At 39.5% G+C, this 15,097-nt stretch overlaps 1 protein-coding gene across 2 annotated transcripts in view; it reads right to left on the minus strand.

Annotated features, from left to right (window-relative positions):
• Window positions 1-15,097, minus strand: part of LOC137160848 (uncharacterized) — a 258,303-nt gene that overhangs the window by 43,847 nt on the left and 199,359 nt on the right. The window lies entirely within an intron of this gene.

Genomic DNA, 15,097 nt, shown 5'->3' on the forward strand with positions numbered 1-15,097 from the left:
TTGCATTTTGCAACATTTGGCTTGATTCTAAATGAACACCAGGTGTGATCATCAAACAAGGAGCAACTTACAAAGTCTCCAGCGCCACTCAATTTACAAAAGCAAGCATGCTATGGAGTCAGAAAGTGCATCCTGCTCAATTTATTTCCAGCGGGGAAGAGTGGACCTCTTATTTTCCCTTTCTTTATTTATTTCATGTTACTTTAGTATTCCTACATGGAGGTTTTCCTTCTAAAACAACTGCCCTGCCTCATTATTTTACAGAGCGTTGCAAAATTCTTAATCCCCATTTTGTTATTGACCACGTGGAGCCTAGTCACAGCTGGTAACAACTTTTGATCACTACCAGTCTGGTTTGGATTTGAACTTGTGATACATAAATCAAAGGCTCTATATCCTGTAGCCAATCCTTGAGACATCTAGTTTCCACTTCACTCATTGTTTATTAACATGGCCTATTCATAAATAAAAAGAGTACTTTATGTATAAAATGAAAACCTATGAAAATTATTTTCTATTACTCCTTTTACATATTGCATATGAAACTAAATATAATTGTGACTAGTCCCTTTTATAGATTTCTTTGATCAATTTATGACTTTCCCTATTTAGGGTCAGGTTCTGTCACCCTTATTCACAATGAGAAGTGCCCTGCTCCACTACAAGTCAAATACATGAAATAAATGTGACTGCTTACAGAGTAAAGGGGAATAAAAGTGGCAGAATTTAATTCACTGTGTAATTCCACCCACGGAAACAGAAAGTAAGAAACATTGGTGACAAAATCCGAAACAAGGCATAACCCAAACCTGATTAGTGCCTCTGAGACGATGACAATAAATATCACTCAGTTTTAACCCAGCCTGAGTTTTCCTCATCCTACTTGTGCTACCCAATCAGAGTATCATATTTAAGAATACTACTACTTTTCATATGTTTTGTCATTTTGTGTTAAGTCCATGCAAACTCAATACACTGACTTGAGGCCAAAGGGCACTGAAAGAGTAAAGATAGATGTGCAACATCACTGATATTCCACTGCAATGACACACAGCAGAACCTCACTCATCCACACTAACAGGGGAAGTATCAGTACAGAATAGTTCGGATGCAGATGGACGATTGCTGAGAGTGCGAGTGGTGTGGGTGACGTTCATTTCTCCACAGAGGAGAGCCACTTTTCCTTCCACCTTTCTTACTGGCACTCATCAAAGACCTGAAATATGGTTTCTCTATGTACAATTGATCCTCCATCTCTTCTCTGATACGTGCTGCTGCTCAAAGAGGAAGGATGAGGCTTTCTGGGCCGATGGTGGCCACAGGAATTGGCCAGGAACACTGAGCTGAGTGGGTGAGACACTGCTGCTTCCCCTGGCCCCTTCTTTGCTGCAGTGGCTCTTAAGAGACCTGTCATTGCCATCTCACTTCTTCCTTCAGAATGAGTCCAGATGTGGGAAGATTTTACATATTGCCACAAGCCCTGTCGCTGATATGAAAATAGAACAGCTTTCAACTCAGCGTATGGCTTTAATCTCTTCCTGTGGAAAGCAGCACAGTGGCTCATAAAAGAACTGCCATGAATCTCAATGAAGAGAAGAGGGGCAGAGCAGCAACATCAGCCTTCATGCGCAAGGCCACACACTGGTTTCTGAGGCCACAGGAAGCACACCGTAAAGCTCCTCCATCTACATGAGCAACAACAACACTCCTAAGCTGGGAGGAGACAGGAGTCAGAGGAAGGCCCAAATCTAAAGAGAAAATTTCACTTTAGGACTTGTAGGGAACTTGGTATGACCAAAGCTGACCCTAAGTATGGCACAACAGCAAAAACTTACATTAGGTGCTCCAGTAGACTGCAAACTTGGAAATCTGCTTTCATTGTGGCTTTGTTGCTTGCCAAAGAATACATTAGGTGAGCTTTTTTGGTGTTGCTGGCATTGACTACTGGGATAAGAAATCCTCTCCCAGAAACATCTCCCTGTCCTTTCCCACAGGGGACATCTCATCCACCATATGAAAGAGTAAGATATTATGTATACAGCTGAAGTTAGCGCCAGTCCATTATTCCTGCTATCTATGGATGCCAAGCAAACTCAACTGAAATATGAAGCCACAGCAGTTGACACCTTTCACTCTCTCACTTGGTTTCATTTTTTGAAGAACACAGATTGAGATCCTCACTGCACCCTTTAAACAGGGCATCCAGATAAAATCACAGATATCTGACAAATACAGCTCTCTGAAAAAACCATTGCATTCGTTATTATTAAACGAAATTGTGTTTGGTGCTGGACACATAATGAGAGTTCTGTTTTGCATATAAAGCCATGATTCAATCTATTTGAAATGTATGAAAAATACACTGCATCATCCCCATGCTTACTTACTGTGTACTCTGACCACAGAATGAATTTTCTGAAAGTGTACTATTTGCTAATTAATTTATGGGGTAAAATTAATTAAAAACTGAGTCCTTTATGAAATTTGGTATCTATGTCAGTCTTTTTTTTTTTTTTTTTGGTCTTAAATCATCATAATACAGATATAATAGACTCTTTAGACCTTCTCTATGAGTTAAAATTAACTGTAATGTGCAAAGGCTATATTTGAAGAAAATAGGTTGTAATTAAGTAAGATATTAATTATTATTTTTTCTAGTTGTCATGATTATTTAGACTACAGACAGTGTCTGGTCAACAATCATTGTGACAGTAGAGGTAACTGAACCAATCTCCACCCTTTGTCTACTGCTAATTTGCATGCAACAATTATGTTGGTTGTAATGAGTCAGTACTATAAGAGACTGGATTTATGAATCAAAGATTCTCATTGGCAGATTACTTGGCCTAATCATCACTGCTCTTTAAGGGTATTCAAGCCCAGAAATCTACACATCAATGAAACAGCCCTGCAGCCAGAGCCCGAGTTGGCTGGCACGGGCCAGCCACAGGTTTTTCTTTGCTGTGTAGATACATCCTAGTATTCCATGGCTGCATGCTAGCTTGAACATCAGTGTTTGAAAAACTCCCCATGGCACTGTTGCCTTGGCTCCACCATGTTCTGCCAATAAAGCTGCTGGAGAAATGGAGACAGAAGCATAGGGGAAACCCTTTAAGTGCAAAGACATTAGGATTGAGGGAACTGGCTCCCTCTGCCTTTCCTTCACATAGCACTGGTCTCACTTGCAAAGCCCTCTGTCTAAGCCAACAAATCAATTGCGAGATTCATTAGTACACTTTGGCTGCTTTGTATTGTTTTTGGTATTACATGTCTTCAAATTATTCAAGATCTCCGATGATAGTATTCTTTTTGGGTTTGTTGTTAGTGCTCTTTTATGCAATTTTTCACAATTAATTAACACTCCCAAGAGTAGCTAAAAGACAAAATCTATGTGAAAGTGGAGTTAAGGTTGAGAGTACATATCAATAATGTAAAAGTAAAAAAAATTACAGGGATGTAATAATAATTCCTAAACCCAGCATTATAAGCCCAGGAAAATCAGAGTTAAGATCAGTTAAAATAAAGAAATCCAAACAGGTTAAGAAAAGCTCAATCAAACAACTTCAACGGTGCCCTATAGTGATATCCGGAAGAGAAAAATACAAACAAATGAATACTAATTTAAGAATTAGCTTAATCTATTCAGGGACCACAACCACTGAATGCCTTAATCATAATTATATGATTAAATGCATGGCATTATCTAGAGGGCAGAGTTAAGCTTTTTGGGTGTCTTGATTCTGCATTTCTATAGTGTTTGGATTTCTCGTAGGTGTAACCAACCTTAACTCTCAATTTTATGTGTTTGTAATGCTTGATTTCAGGATAATTACACTACTCATGCAATGTTCTTTACCCTTATATTATTGATACATACACTCAGCCTTAATGCCATTTTAAAGGGGTTTGTTGTTTATTGATAGTGTGTGCGTGTGCGCGCGCATGTCTTGGAATAGAAAAATATAGAAGTCATAATAAATTGTTTATTAAAATTAATTTACCTGAAATGGTTTTTAAAAACTGTTTCATGAAACAACATGAACAGAGCACATCCTTAACTTTGTAAGTGAAAAAAGCTCTAAACAGACAGAGAGAAATGCTATAAAATTATAGCACTTTATTATGTTCCCTTAATGTAAAAAGAAGCAGTCATTGCATTGACACATGTCCTTAATTTTTTCTGCACATCAGTTGCACTATAGGTTTGTATATGTGTTTGTTTTATTTATTTTAATGAGGAGAAGGATGCTAGAAGTTATGTACTGTGCTTGTGAGGGAGTCTTGGTAAATTATGCTTACCTTTCATGACAACTTTTGATACGATTGTTCTAGTAAACTGCTACTTACATTATTCCACTATATGAAACCCATTTAAAACAGCTAAATATAGTCTTTAAAAATAATAACATTTATCCCCCCACATGATCTGTCATGGGGCAGCTGCCCTTTATAGGGAGCTAGGGCTCAGTCTGCCTATGACTGCCATATGAAGGCCTCACCCATGGATAGCTAACTGCCCCAGGTGACTGATTAGAAAATGAGCACCTGGACCTAATAAACTTTACTCAAGCTCAGTTAAGCAGGGATTCGCACGGAAAACAGGAAGCTCTTATGGAGAGGGGATCCCAAGAGAGGCTTGAGTCAGAGGGCCAAGCAGGGAACCTAGAGGATGAACTCACCAGGTAACCCACTAGAACAGAAAGCCAGTCAGAGGTGTTCCTAGAGAGGGGAGCCTCCTAGATGAAGGGCTGCATTTGGCATCCAAGAGAGCACAGTCACATCCAGGGTTCTCCCAGACAATGGCCAGAAGCCCAGCCTCGGAAGGATCACCCGTCATCCCTGGAAGATTCACAGTGGATGGACCAGCCTGGAGCCCTGACTCCAGAAGGGGTAAGAGGTCTAATACCGGAGGAGAGACTAGAATGGAGAGAATCCCTGGTGAAGAGTCTGGATAGAAGTGAACACTAGACTTGGGTCAGGGACAAATGGACTAAGAATGACCAGGTCACCCAGCCAAGATGTGGGGCTGAACATTTTGCTTATAGTCTGCTTTGGCTTTTCTGTTCAGAAATGACACCCTCCAAAAGGGGATGCTCTTTAGCATCTAACAGTCAGTCTGGACATGTTAATACCAGGGGTGAGGGAAAAATCAAGTAAGGGTCCACTCACAACACCACATCTACCTTCAAAGGGGCACCCTGGGTCGACCTGAAATGATGACACACCTGCTATCACTGCTGTTGGTTGGGTCTCTCTTTCCTAAAAGGTCTGTCTGTCTCAGTCCCAGAAACTGCTCTCAGCTCTTGGCTTGCTTCACCGTGGTAATGGATGTTACTCATAGAGAGATCAAAAAATGCTTATGACATCCATGGATAAGAGGTGCAGATGAGGGTTCTTCTTTTGTTTCTTAGCAACACCTCCTAAGAAAAGAACAAATAGCAGCCACCAGAGGCCATGGAGGTTGCTTCCAAGTGTGTTACTCTGAGTGAGGATGAAATCAAACTGGGGAAACAGCAGGAAGAAGCTCTAGGCTTGGTCTACTCTTACCTCGGCGATTCAGCAGCAGTTGACAGGAGTTATTCAAAGTAACTCCCGTCAACTTCTGTGCTTCTCTTCTTCACGCCATCTTCACTGCACTGTGCTGACGGGAACTGCGTTCCAGTCGACTCAGCGCTACGCCACTTGAGGAGGTGGTTTTAGTACATCAACTTCTGGATCGACTGGATCCAGATAAGTCGATCTGATGGCGGCAACTTTGCCACCATCAGTGAAGACATAGTCCTAGAGGGTGAGAAAATGCTGGATGAAGACTGGTCATTATTCTGCCTGATGGACCAAGTGAGCAGTAGGAACTGAGAATCTGCGCTGTCATAGGCTCAGCCATACAGTAGCAGTATGGAAGTGTGTGCAAGAAACATATATGGGCAAGGCTGGGGAGGAAGAATCTAAATTACATTGTCATGTAAAAAAACTGAATGACAGAGGCTATTTATGGTGGCTAGTCTAGATGACCAAGTGATTTGCTAGAGAGAAGAGCTAAACACCCCAGGAGAAGCTGCTTGAGAGACTGGAACTCTGTGGAGTGTGAAGAAGAGAACAGACAAGGAGAAGACTGGAATATATGGAGAAGGCCAATTATCTATGCTAAGCATTGAATTGAAGTAATATATGTAATGTGACTGACCGACCCATGTAATAATGATTCATCTTTGCTCTGTCTACTGAAATATTGACTTTTACAGCACATGCTGAAAAAATCAATATTCCACTAAATGTAACTAACTGGTTGTAGCCAAGTGGAGCCGTGCCCATCACCTCAACACAAAAATCTTGAGTTCAAAAACTGGAATTGGAGACAACAGAGAAGGTAAAAAGATAGGGCCAAAACACTGTAAATATGGGGAAATTATGGAAAAAAAGAAAAAATGGAGGGCAGTAAAATTGAAAAAAAAAAGGGACATAATATTTCATGTAGCCTGTAAAGCAGTGACTCTGAAAAGGATTTAGGAGTCCTAGTGGACTAACAACTAAACATGAACTCCCAGTGTGATGCCGTGGCAAAAAGGGCTAATGCCATCCTTGGCAGCATTGGTGAGACATACTAGAATAATGTGTCCAGGATTTTGGAAAACTGAAGAGAATTCAGGTGGGAGAAAAAAGCCATAAAAATCATTTGAGGGCAGGGAAAAATACCTTAGAGTGAAAGAATTAGCTTATAAAAAATAAAAAGACTGACTTATAATGGTACGCAAGTGTCTTCATGGGGAAAATATGCCAGGTATTAAAGGGCTCTTTAACTTAGCAGAAAAAGGCATAATAAGAACCAATGGATGGAAATTAAACCCAAATAAATTCAAATCAGAAATAAGGCACTGATTTTTAAACAGTAAGGATGATTAACCATTGGAACAAACTACCAAGAGAAGTGGTAGATTTCCCATCTCTTGACGTCTTCAAATCAAGTTTGAATGCTTTCCTAGAAGATATGGGTTAGTCAAACACAAATTATTGAGCCCAGTACAGGTTTATTTAAGTGAAATTTCATGGCCTGTATTATACAGAAGGTCAGATTAGATGATCTAACGGTCTTTCTGGCCCTAAAATCAATGAATAATAAGAGACAGATGTATGCTTAGAATTTTTTTAAGAAGATGAATGGAAACAGAGTTCAAGAAAAGGAAAACTATATTTTAAAGATTAAAGTAAATATGCTGTGCTATACAGTTTGAAATGCTACATAATTGGCTTTTTTTTTTTCACGACTCCTTGTTTAGCCAGTCCCTTGTATTGAATATCCCATTATATACACAAATGTCTGGAGTTGCTGATACTGTGTTTATATTCAATAACATTGTAGTGTTTTGTATATATTTGACTGGTGTAGAAGTAGAGAACAGGGAAGAAATATCTAAGGGAAAATAAAAACCAAGGAGAGGGGGAACTACTATTAGCCTAACTTACATATACTCATACGTGTACATATTTAAAGATGCAGCAATGACAAGGGGAAAATGTCGCAGCAACTTTTGTACTCAAAAATGAAGGAGAAAAATTATTTGGCAAATTTAATTCTTCCTATATATCAACAAACTCCTGACTTTTTTCAACCCTGTTGGTTCCATTCCTGATCTTTTCTCTAAGAAGGGCTGGTACCGGCTAGACCGAAAGAAGCAGAGAAAGCCAAACTTACAAACAAACGTTAAGTTAGTTGTGATCATGACTACAGCTCACCAGTATTACAGTATATATGCAACTATTGTACAAGAGCTAGGTGGTGCAGGGGCTGCACATCCTCTGAGCATTGTCAGAAATTCTCCCACTATAGCTCTAGCACCGATGCTGATCCTCCACTATTAGCACTAATGGGAGTGACACACTAAATTGATCACAGGCATGTTTACCACTATATCATCTAGCTCTAGTCAGGGCAGGTCTAAATGAGATGGTGTCTGAAAATGCCTGAAAATGCTCAATGAAGGAAAGGCCAGTTATGTAATACAGCTTTCTTTCACCTGTGCAGAACTAGATTAAAATCTAGTTTACTTCATAAACATTTATAAAAATGTCTCCGAATAAAAAAAAAAAAACCCTCTCAGATTTCTCTGTGAAAGTTTACTGAAAATGCCCAGCGTATGGGAAAATTATTTATCTCTAATTTTTTTTCTCTGAAGTTATCATTTCACTGGATTCCTGCTTTTGGGTCTTGTGCACTTAGTATGTGATAGAAGGAAGCTCCTACAGTACTTTGGCCCATTGGAATGCTTAGTTAGTTCTGGATATTTAGTGGGAAAGCTGAATGAAAAATCAGATTTATATGCTTGAAGCTTGTCATTGAACTCATGGATGCTTGATTCACCAGGCTATAGCAATAGCATCCACCATTTGTGTTATTTCACTTAGTCATTTGCTTGACTTCACGCAGTGCTCTAGTGATTAAAAAGTTGCTCATTATGGCAATACACAACTTGACAATCTGCAAGGTCACTTTACATAAGTATTGAATGAGGAGAAAAGGAACAACACCCTATCTATGTTCATGGTGGCCTCCAAAATTAACTTAAATACCATCAAATCCACAAAATAATGGCAGAACATTAACATATTTGAACTAAGCTTTTAAGTACCAGGCCACCCACTTTACAGGAGATATTGCTCTTGATGGAAATACTGTTTTCACTATATCAAATAAATAGTAGAATATAGATTTTCTCCAATTAATTTAGTCAAAACAGGCCTACATATTATATATATAGAAAATTAACCCCCTTTCAAATTATGTTATCTATGTTTTGTTTATTTCTGTTCCCACACATTCATCAGAGATCCCCAAATCTTTCCTGTTCAACTGACATCTCTGCTGCAACCCTATGGTCTCATGACCACCCCACCATAGCAAGCAGGCAGAAATGCATAGTCCCGGAACTCAAGCAGATATGGGTGAAAGGCCCAAGTGTAGATACTTTCTAGTCTCATCAGGCTATTTTCTTGAAGATTATTTTTTGCTCCTGGCTTGAAGGGAGACCAGGAACAAATCTTATCTGTGATCAGCATCACAATGAGCATTCAACGGCAGCAGGTAGCACCGGTGGAGAACCAGACTGGTAGTATTCTGTATGATCACAGTTAGATTTACATTATTTAAGTATTAAAATTTGTACTTGAATAGAAAATAAAGTATGGCAAGGTCTCTGTTCTGTCAGTCTCAGAATGATGACGACATTTTAATTTAGATTTCAGTAATGATAAAGCTAGACATATGATTAAGTGATTATCATATACAACAAAAAGAAAGGAATAATAGTAAGAAATCCTTGCATAATAATCCCAATTAGAATAAGCAAATACAGAAAAATACAAGTAGGTGGTTACAGCTGCAAAAATAATGAATTTTAATTTACTTAACAGAATGAGCAACCCGTCTTGAAATTGGCACAGCCATCTTTTCTCATTGGAAATCCAAATGTAAAGGTGTAGCTGTCCACGGACAAGTGGTTAGAAAGGTTCCACCTAAGCCTGGCTCCCTGATGAATGAGAGGTGAAGAGCTCCCTGTCCCCTGAGCATAATTTATGTCCCAAATAAATAAATAATTACACTCACACGAGAATGAGCATAAAGTAAGTCACTGGAAAATATTCATCTCTGAAGTCTGAAGAGAAGGCATGACGGCAATTAGGAATCTTGTCAAATTATAAATTTAGAGGAGCAAAATAAATAGGCAAGTAATTTTTCCTTGTCTAAAGATAAAATCTCCACAAATAAATTTTCTAAACTGGAAAGACCCTAATTCCTAGGCAATTTCATATTTCAAGGTAAATGCCGAAATCTCTTCCACACACAGTATATGGGAGAGTTGGGGAAAAAACTGAACAGATGGTGAATCACAGTTGGCCAAACCAGGACCGTTAAGATAAAGAGAAGTATACATCTGAATATATTTTGCATGGCAAGCCAGATAAATAAAAGGATAGAGTCTTCTTTATATTAGTACAGAATCATTTGCACCGAACATTAACAGGCAGTCCAGTAGACTCGTTCTTAGTAGTAACCACAAAAGCTGGAAGACTTGGCCAGAATAATAATAGAATCCATATAAACCATAATATCCTGGGTGAACAGATTTGAGAGGGTAAGATCCTCAAACTAGGCTATTAACCTAACATAGCGTATAGGTCAAGTCCCACACAGATTTTCAATTGGAACACTGGTTTCAAAATTACAGCAATCCTCAGCTCTCTACAGGGAAATGAGTGTACAATGGAGAGTTTGTTTTCCCAAGATATGCCAAACTTTTCAGCTGAAGAGGGTCAACACCAGATTTGATTCCACCTGCAACAATACATAAACAAATAGCTGGAAGTATTGAAAATATCCTCAGCAAGTACCTCTGGGTTTCCATTGGACTGCTTTACATCTTAATGAATTAAGACTGGTCTAAATGCTGACCTTGCAAGCCTTCCATCCCCAACATAAAATTCATTGGCATGGTCTTCAAGTTGCTGACTTATCAGGCTACAGCACTGAGAGAACCAATCATTTAATTTTTCAGAAGTGTTTTTCATGGTAATTACAGTGCCTATGGAATGTGTGGCAATAGAAACAAAAACTTGTTCTCTATCTGTCTCAGTCAGTACACTTATTCTGAAAGGCGGCAAAGCTTGGTTAATCTAAACTGCCTTTTTCTCAGCGGCTAGTTTCAATTCATCCCATTGTGAGGAAATTTTAGGATATTTTATAAATAAAACAAAGTGTATATAGGACAAGCTACCGTAGTTGCTTGCATCGATGTAGGAAGGGAGAAATGGTAAGTTCTCGCTATCTGAATTTAAGTCCATGATATGAACTGAGGCACTGTCACAAGTCTTCCATTCCACAATCACCTTTTGGAACTAATGTCCTTCCTGATTTCTGGAGGTCAGCGTGGAAAGAATTAGACCCATCACTAGGCAAGATTTTCAATTCCTCTTTAAGGGAGGGTAGGATGTCATCTTTTCTGCAGGAAGCTATTGTATGACCTTTGCTCAAGAAACCATCACTTGATGCTGACAATCTGGCCAACTATCATCCACTATCTAATCCTCCATTTTTTGTTTAAGACTATAAAGAAAACTGTGCTGAGATAACTTTTAGATGCCTCACATGACTCCTTGTCATTCTGAATACCGACTTGAATAAGAGGAAGAAACTGCAGTGGTGGTGTAAATGAATGATCCTACATCTTGGGTATGGATGAAGATTGGGTGTCCACACTGCTATTTTTAGATCTATCAGCTGCATATAATAGCACTGATCACAAAGTTCTGATAATTCACCTGTAAAGTTACCAAGTGTGAACACAACTGCTCTGGGGCAGCTGTCTCTCCTCCTGGTAGAGTTTTCCCAGAAAGTTGGCTTGTGCCATTGTTCTTCATCTTTAGGGGAACTATCATTTAGATTTCCACAGTGTTTTATCTTGTCTCCCTTGTTAGGAGGGTGAGTGAGGAGGTATGGGCTGCATATTTATTACTATGGTGATGGTGTCAAGGTGTATCAATCTCACTTGACCTAGCCACTCATGTTGAATGTCTAGTCCAGTGTTTGGTTGAGATTAGGAAATGGATGAAACAGCTGTTTGAAATTATTGCCAACTGATTGAAATTCAATCCAGATAAGACTGAGGTAATGCTGGTAATTTGAGGGAAGCAACCAGTAGGTATGGCAAAGATTATATCTTCCCTATAATACTGAGCATCTGTGTCTAATTTATATTGAGGATGTGTCTCAGCTATTTGTTAATAGAATTAATAAATTGGTGTTATTGTTAGATTCCAAGATGCTGCTAGATTAACATATAGAGAGGGAGTTTCAAGGGTGACCTTTTTTAATCATCACTTAGCCAGGAAAGTGTGATTGCTCTCAGATGTAGATTCTTGCTACTCTGATGCACGCCTTTGTCCCTTGGAGATTAGACCACTGCATTGTGCTCTTCCTGTAACTTTATCTTAAATCAACCCAGAATTGAATCTAGTGTGGAATGTGGCAACCTGCTTATTAAGTGATGTAATTGTCTGAATTAGCTACCTGTTGGATTCTAGGTGGATTTTTAAGGCATTGCCTTGAATTTATAAAGTCCTAAATGACTTGGAACCTGCCTACTTGAGAGAACACTCTCTCTCTCTCTGCAATACTGCCACCACTGCAGTGTGTAGAGGTGTTCGAGTTGAAGCCTCCTTGGTTTAAAAAAAAGAGAGAGGGTTGCTGGCTGTGTGTTTCCCAGGCTGGGCCCTCAATCTTGAAATTTACTCCCATCCTTGGTCTGACATAGTCAGTATCTGCTAATCTCCATGGCAAATTGCAAGGCCCATCTCTTCATCTATCTAATCACTTAACCAGTGTTATTGATCATTCAAGGAGGGTAACTACATTCATTCTAAAATTTAAAATTGGGATCTCTCATGTTTAAATTTCATATTAACTATCTCCTCATGAGTACATACTACAAATATGTAAAGAAAGATCACAGTAAGTATGTAGTGGAGTAGAAATAAGGTGTTCTTGTGTTGTGTTTCATGCTGCACTTGTAAGATACAACACAAAATAATTCAGTAACAATAATTAAAAGCCTGTCTTAATTTTCATGGTACTATGACAATTGTACTCCCAATAACTCAAAACTCATCGTTGTCAGTGGTGTACTCCAAGGAACCCAACCACACACCACCAACTCTTACTGCTTCACAGGAATTCCATTACTGATGTCATTCTGGAATTGGAGGTTAGCTGCTTACCACTTTTGTAGGTTTGCAAACTCTTTTTTTTTTTTTGGTCACTGGAAGCCTTTTATTTGCTTCATTAAAACAGACAGAACGTTAACAAAATCTATAAAAAATACTAAGTTTTTTCCTCCACATTTAAGGCTTCACCCCATCCCCTGGGGCTCAATGAAAAAGTTCTTGCTATAAAAGTGCTACAGCTCTAGTCTATGGCAACAGCAGCAAAGTGGCATTTGTAACTGTGCTTCCTCAAAAGTATCTGAGTATAAAGGTGCAGGAGGCACATGCCCCACCTTTCTAGGCCCACAGTGCTTCATGAGAGCCTCAAAGGCCCATTGATTTGACTGGAAAACCCAAGATCACAGGTTCTTCCTAATTAAAAACACTGATAGGATTTGCATGGCCTTTCCTATCCATACCGAAAGGCATCTACAGCTAGTGGATGGGGGAGATAATGCTGTGATTCCTGCTCTGAAATGCTTTACTCATTTCACATGCTGTGAGTAAAATGGCCTTGGTTTGCACAATATTAGTCAGTTTAACTCACAGCTAGTGTCAAATGACACCAGCACTATGGTCCCAGTGTCCAACTGTTGGACAGAACCAAAAGGAAAAAGGCAAAGAGAAAAAAAAAACTACCTATAGGCTGTGGACCTATAGACTCAACCCTCTCAAATCTATTTTTGAGCCACCCATGCATCTGCCCAGCTTGGCAAAGCCCCGCATCAGGGCCAGAAAGGGGGTGGGGAGGGGTGGCATGTGGGGAAGGCCCTGCCTACATCCACAAGAATATTTTAACCAGCCTATTAGACTAAGACAGATGCCTGTAGAAAAAAGAGTGGGCCAATGTTTAGAAAGAACAAAGGGGGGAAAGGACAACAGTGATGGTTAAAAAACATTTCCCTTTTGTCATCCCCACCTGCTCTGGAATTCCTAGGGCTGCCATTCCAAAGACTATGTTAGTTACTTAAGTTTAGACCTGGGATATCATAATTTGCCTTTTGCCTTTTGACACTCCACTGGTCTTTGATACCACACTGCAACTCAATTTGTTCATCCCCTGACTTGATTAAATACGTTAAATTTACTCTAAATAACACCAGGGTATTTACTGTCAAATTCCATTTTAAAAGAATGAAGTTTTAACCGATTTTGTAACAGAGGACTAGGGGTAAAATTTTCTAAAGTGCCAAATTGACTTAAGCTCCTAAGTACCTTTTTCAGAAGAGACCAAGACACTCAGGAGCCTCCACTTCATTGACTGCTAGTGAAACTTACAGGGTCCCGAAGGGTATGTCTCCACTGCCATAAACACATGCAGCTGACATGGGCCTGCAGGGCACAGGGTTAGGGGCTAGATATTTGGGCTCGTGCTAGAGCCTGAGATCTAGTACCCAGCCACCTTGCGGTCCCAGAGGCAAGGCTCCAACCTGACACAATTAAACAGCCTCTTAGCCTGAGCCCTGCAAGCCTGAGAGTTAGCTGGCACAGGCCAGCAGCGGGTGTTTAATTGCAATGGAGACAAACTTTAAGTGCCTAATTATGTGTTTTCAACTGCACAGTTAATCTGGGCTCTTATCTGGATTTTAGCCCAACCTCTCTACTATCCACACAGAAAAACTAGTATTTTCAGCCTGAACCAGCTTACCAGACTCAGGGTATAGGTTAAAATGGAGCCTGGGCTCCAACTCAGGCTGGAACCCACTCATTTTGAAGTGAGGATGCTGCCACAATCATTTGAGTCCAATGCCTTCCCACAATTCCCTCCCAGCTCTCCCACAATCGACTGGGAAAGAACCCTAGAGCACCTCAGCACAAAAACCCATGGGATATGCCTCTAGACACACAGGCAAATGCAGAAACAGTGAAAACGCAGTAATGCATGTAAGGATTTGCTGTGGGGACACTCACACCCAGGCTAAATTAACTCGGGTGCTGAGAGCCACATGCTAATTACCTGGTTAACTGTGCACTGAAGCCAAAACGTAAGTCACTTTTGAAAATGGGACTTAGACTTCAAATCCCTCAGATGCTTTGGAAAATTCTACCCTATACCAGTATGTGAGCATGGTTTAAAATGATTACTCAGAGGCTTTATTTGGAAATCGGAGCCTTTGACAACTGAGGCATTCAAAAGGACATGGCGAAATAGTTAAAACGCAAAGTTTAAGCTTAAAAAAATTACAAAAGATAATAGCAATAAAAATGTTATTTTTTAAAAAGAATTGAAAACAGTTTTGTGTTTCGGTTTGAACATTCTCTTGCAATGTTTGCTCTGAAAAAAAATTAGTAGAATTGTATCAGTGAAACTGGATAAAAACATTTTTCATTCTTCTATCAGAGTAAA

The sequence above is a fragment of the Emydura macquarii genome, unplaced genomic scaffold (genome assembly GCF_026122565.2).
Source record: "Emydura macquarii macquarii isolate MOO-44397 ecotype Brisbane River unplaced genomic scaffold, CSIRO-AGI_Emac_v2 contig_2205, whole genome shotgun sequence".
Taxonomy (NCBI): domain Eukaryota; kingdom Metazoa; phylum Chordata; order Testudines; family Chelidae; genus Emydura; species Emydura macquarii.